General features: G+C 42.7%; 1 protein-coding gene across 6 annotated transcripts in view; it reads right to left on the bottom strand.

Annotated features, from left to right (window-relative positions):
• The window catches only part of LOC122539820 (gap junction delta-3 protein-like), a 49989-nt gene that overhangs the window by 11500 nt on the left and 32489 nt on the right, over positions 1-6000 (bottom strand). Inside the window, exon 1 of one of the 6 annotated variants that reach the window (XM_043674893.1) lies at positions 3361-3469. The exons of the other annotated variants lie outside the window; for them this stretch is intronic. The gene's annotated coding sequence lies outside the window, so the exon portion shown is untranslated. Of the gene's footprint in view, positions 1-3360; positions 3470-6000 lie in introns of those variants that run through there. 6 annotated transcript variants of the gene reach the window in all.

The following is a 6000-nucleotide window of genomic DNA, read 5'->3' as shown; positions in this document are numbered from 1 at the left end:
AATTTTTCAATGTATAATTTCAGTGACATCACACTGTAAATTTTTGCTACAAATTCTGTGTTACGAATCGAGCCCTCACTATTACCTGATGAAGGAGCATCGCTCCAAAAGCTAGTGTGCTTCCAATTAAACCTGTTGGACTATAACTGGTGTTATTTGATGAATGAGTAGGTGAGTCATAGTGTCTGACAACAGGCCTTTTGTCCCCCAGCCTGGTCCATGCTGATCAAAATGTCCATCCATGCTAACCCCATTTCCCTCACAGCCCATATACTTATAGTCCTTTCCTGAGCATGTGTTTGCCCAAATGCCTTTTAAATGTTGTTAATGTACCTGCCTCAACCACTTCTGTTGGAAGCTCATTCTATATGTGTACCATCCTCTGTGCAAAATAGTTGCCTTTCAAGTTCCCTTTTATTCTTTTCCTAAACCTTAAACTGATGCCCTTGAGTCCTGAGTTCTCCAACTCTGGGAAAAAGACTGAGTGCATTCACCCTGTCCATGATCTTATACACTTCTATAAGATCCCCACTTGGTTTCCTCTGCTCTAAAGAAAGAGGTCCTAGCTGGTCTAACCTCTCCCTCTAATTCAGGCATTGAGTCCAGGCAACATCCTTGTAAATTTCTTCTGCACTCTTTCCAGTTTAATAACATCCTTCCTACAGCAAGGTGACCAAAACTGAAAACTATACTCCAAGTGAGGCCTCACCAAAATCCTGTAAACTGCAACATAATTTCCCAACTTCTATACTCGAAGTATTGACTGATGATGGCCAGTGTGCCAAAAGTCTTCTTCACTGCCCTGTCTACCTGCGACTCTACTTTCAGAGTTCCGTGCACCTAAACTCCCAAGGTCTCTCTCTGTTCCACTACACTACTTAAGGCCCTACCATTCACCATGAAACTCCTACCTTGATTTGACTTTCCAAAATCCAACACCTCACACTTATCTGTATTAAGCTCCATTTGCCAATTCTTGGCCCACTTCCCAGGCTGATCAAGGTCCTGCTGCAATTTCTGATGACGTTCCTCACTGTGCATGATACAGCCTATTTTAGTGTCATCTGCAAACTTATTAATCATGCCTTATACATTCTCATCCAAATCACTGATATAGATAACAAACAGCAATGGGCCCAGCAACAACACCTGAGGCACTCCGCTAAACACAGGCCTCCATTCTGACAAGCATCCTGCCACTATCACCCTTTGCTTCCTAACATCAAGCCAATTGTGTATCCAATTTGCCAGCTCCCCCTGGATTCCATGAAATCTAACCTTCCAGAGCAGCCTACCATATCAAAGGCCTTACTGAAATCCATATAGACTATGTATACTGCCCTGCTCTTGTCAACCTTCCTGGTCACTTCATTAAAGTGCTCTAACAAATTTGTGAGGCATGATTTCCCACTCACAAAGTCATGCTGACTACTCCTAATCAAACCCTGTCTTTCCAAATGCATGTATATCTTACCACTCAGAATATTCTCAAGTAACTTTCCAACCACAGATGTTAAGCTTACTGGTCTATAGTTTCCAGGTTTATCTTTGCAGCCCTTCTTGTATAATGGGACAATGTTCGCGACCCTCCAGTCTTCTGGAACCTCATCCATGGCTAACGATGATGAAAAAATATCAGTGAGGGCCCAGGCAATTTCTTCTCTAGTCTCTTGCAGTGTTCTTTGATATATCTGGTCAGGACCAGGAGATTTATCCACCTTTATACATTCTAATACATCCAACACCCCCTCTACTGTGATATGTATGGACTGTCCCCAAGATATCACCACTAACTTCCCCAAGTTCCCAAGTCTTTATGTCTTTCTCCATGGTAAACACAGAGGAATAATATTCATTTAAGATTTTGCCTATCTTCTGCGGTTCCACAGATACATGTCCAATTTGGTCCTTGACGGGCCCTATTCTGTCTCTAGTTATTCTTCTTCCTTCAATATACTTATATAACCTCTTTGGATTCACCCTAATCTCCTCAGCCAAAACTATTTCACGTTCCCTTTTCTCCCTCCGGATTTCCTTTTTCAATAAACTCCTGCATCTTCTATATATTTCAATAAACTCCCTTGATCCCAGCTGCCTGTACTTGAGCCATGCCTCCTCCTTTTCTGGTCAAAGCCTCAATATCTCTCTTTACCCAGCGTTCCCTATTCCTGCCAACCTTGCCCTTCACCCTCACAGGAACAGATAGACCTTGAACTCTAGCTATCTAACTTTTAAAGGCCTCCCACTTACCAGAGGCCCCTTTGGCTACAAACTACTCCAATCAGCCCCTGCGAGCTCCTGTTTTATTCCATCAAAATTTGCTTTGCCCCAATTTAGAACTTGAACCAGTTTTGTCCCTCTCCATAACTATCTTAAAATTAATAGAACTATGGTCACTGGTCCCAAAGTGCTCCCTATTGTCACCTCCATCACCTGTTCTGTCCTATTTCCCAGGAGTAGATCAAGTTTTACCTTCCCAAGTAGGACCCTCTATATACTGCTTGGGAAAACTTTCCTGAACGCACTTAACAAATTCCACCTCATCTAAGCCTTTAACGCTCTGGCAGTCCCAGTCTATGTTAGGAAAATTAAACTCCCCTACTGTGACAACCCTATTGCTCCTGCAAGCCTCCCCAGTCTCCCTACATAATTGTTCCTCTAATTTCCATTGACTATTTGGGCATCTATAGCACAACTCAATAATGTCGTCACCCTCTTCTTATTTCTTAGCTCCACCACAAAGCCTCACTGGATGGTCCTTCCATCTCAGAGTATTGCTGTGATACTCGCCTTAATCAAAAATGCAACTCCCCTTCCTCTACCTAAAGCACTTGTATCCTGACACATTAAGTTGCCAGTCCTATCCCTCCTTGAGCCATGTTTCTGTTATGACTATAATATCCCAGTCCAACGTACCTATCCATGTCCTGAGCTCATCGGCCTTACCTGTCAGTTCTCTTGCATTGAAGTAGATGCAATTTAATCCAACAGGCATTCCTTGCTCCCTGTTGTGTTCCAGCCTGACCTGCCTCTTTGATTTACTATTTCTGATTACTGTATCTTCTTCCTGCCTCACACCTGCCTCCCTGCTGTGGAGGATCCCACCCACCTGCCAATCTAGTTTAGGTTATTTTCTCACTTCACCGTTGCTTCCTCAATTGAATTGCGATTGCCACCATCCAACATGCTGTGATTTGAACCCAAGTCTGTTACATGAGACTTTGAAAGAGTAATCTGGCAATAATACCTCTACACTATCGCCTCACCCTATTTAGATAATGGTCCAAATCCCTATTGAAAACTGTAATTAAAGCTACCTCCGACACACACATACTCAGGCAGTGACTCCCACACCCTTACCGCTTGCTGCTTTTTCTTTGCTCTTGTCACCTCTGGTACAGCTGCAGGACAAGTAATCCAGAGGCTGAAGGTAATGCTCTGGAAACATGGGTTCAAATCCCCATCATGGCAAATGGTGCAATTTGAGCCCAGTCACTCAGATTCTGGGATGGCAATGCACTAGTAATCCAGCACGCCAGCCTAATGCTCTAGGCATGTGGACTCAAATCCTACAATGGCAGAGAATAAAATTCAAACTTTTTTAAAAAATCTGTAATTAAAAGCTGTGGCAACTGTGTTTTGTTTTACGATTATATAAAACTATATCACCAAATTGCTGTAATTATGGGTGGATCCTTATGCTAGTGTAACTCTGAACCAGCTATCAATAGACGTGGAGATTGAGAGAGATATGGAAAGAAAGGGAAGAATAGTTCAGTGATGACTGTCCCTGTGCTTTGACCCGAAATTTCTCTGCACCTCCCAGCTACCAACTAACTACTTCAGAATCAAATTACAGAGACAATCTCAGTTGAAAGAGAAACAGATTCTTTCCACCTCGATAGTCATGTCATCAGAGCATGGAAAGAAACATTCCCCTCTGAGCAGAAATATTGTCCCAAATCTCAATGATTACCTTCACTTCACGGCTTCTTACCCCTTCATCCTCTGTCTGTTCCTTTCTTTCCCAACTATCATCTGAATGGATGATTCAGTCTCCTCCTGCTTGCTCCAATGCTTCCTATTCTCTCAGTCCATCGTGGTTCATCTTCGTGTGGAGTTACTTTGCACACTGAGTGTACAGTCCTGGGGCACCAGAATATTGGCTTGAAGCTACGATGTTCTGGTTCAGAGGCCAGAGTATTACCATCATGACAATGAATATCGTCTTTATGCTGCAGCACTGGAAAGAATTCAACAGACGCTGTGCCCTTTTCTAGAAACTGGGCCAACTGTATGCTATATCTGCGACCAGTTCTGCTTTTCTCCTTCTCCACTGGATTAATATAAAAGGTTAACAGCTGGCAGAACATACAAGAACATTTTGCATCATTGTCGATTGTCATAAAAACCCACTTGGTTTACTAATGCCCTTCAGGGAAGGAAATTTGCTGTACTTACAAGGTCTAGCCTACATGTGATTCCAGGCCCACACTAATGTGATTGACTCTTAACTGCCCTTTGAAATGGCTAAGCAAGCTCCTCAGTTGAAACGCAATTAGGGATGGGAAACAAATGATTACCTTGCCAGCCACGCCCATGTCCAGAGTAAATAATCAGGAGGACTGACTCAAGACCTCTACCATGAATTGTACATGGGACAGTTCCAACTAGAACATCTTCTGCTTTTCATCTAACCTCCAACAATGCTCCTGAGTATGCTTTCTCAGCCACCTGTCTTTCATGGGATGTGGGGATCACTGGCTATGCCTGTGTTTGTTACCCATGTCTAATTGCCCTGGAGAAGCTGCTGGTGTGTGACCATCTTGAATGGTTGCAGTCCATATGATGTAGGTATCCCCATGATGCTGTTAGCAAGGGAGCTCCAGGATTTTAACCCAGTGACACACTGAAGGAACAGTGTTATATTTCCAGGTTAGGATGGTGAATAGCTTGGAGGAGAACTTGCGTGTGGTGGTGTTCCCATGTATCTGCATCCAATCATCCCTCTGGGTGGTGGAGGTTGCACATCTGGCAGATGCTGAGAAGGTGAAAAACCTTGGTGAGTTCTTGCAGTACATCCTGTATATTGCATCTTCTACTGCCAACATGTTTTGGTGCTACAGGTATTAAATGATGAAGATGAGGATGAAGTTTTGATGAAGTCCGTTGCTTTGTCCTGAATATTGCCAGTTCTAGAGTAACATTATCAAGTTGTAGGATGGTGTGCACTGTGTTGATTCGCTTCCCCTCTCCTCTCCAGAAGTACTGACTTCTTTACACACAGTGACACTGTTCCTCTAGACAATGGGAAACCTTCCAATGCATTGCCCTGCTGCTGTTTGTGTGTTAGGTCTTGATAGCTAGAGTGAGCAGGCTATCCATTTGTACCAATATTCAGCATTGGTCTTCCCTGACCTCAACGATAGTCTACACATATCCAATGGCGATTCAGCAAAGAACAGCAGAAAACCATGGTTCTTCCCCCATCAATTCCAAATCACAATTCCAGGTACAAAGGATGTGTCATCCTGTCCCTGCTCTGATCCCGCCCTCGCTGGCTCTTATTGTATTTTCTTCAATTATAGCTTTGGAATCCTCCACATTCCCAAAGCTCTACAATACTTATGATAATTCAGCCCTTTTTTCACTCATTTCTTAAATGTTTTTTGTTCTTTGCTTCCTATTCCTTGTACCTGTTATGTTGACATTGTTTTCTAGGATTCAAATCTATCTTTGAGATTTGCTTCCACCTTAATCTGAATGTTCTAATTGTTGCCAAAGGCTGTTTTTCACTTCTTGTGACCAAATCAGTTGCTCCTGTTTGACTTACATTTATGGTTCACTTACAGTTAATTAAGTTGAGTAATTATCATTCCAGTAACAACTAGAATAGTGGTGTAAAAAACAAAATTCTGTTTTCCAGAATAATGCTCTACTTCTGACTTGGCCTCAGTACAAACCTGAAAGAGCAAACTTGAACTTCTGAGTGTCTTCTGT

The sequence above is a fragment of the Chiloscyllium plagiosum genome, chromosome 33, assembly GCF_004010195.1.
Source record: "Chiloscyllium plagiosum isolate BGI_BamShark_2017 chromosome 33, ASM401019v2, whole genome shotgun sequence".
Classification (NCBI taxonomy): domain Eukaryota; kingdom Metazoa; phylum Chordata; class Chondrichthyes; order Orectolobiformes; family Hemiscylliidae; genus Chiloscyllium; species Chiloscyllium plagiosum.
This window is presented reverse-complemented; position numbering and strand designations above follow the sequence as displayed.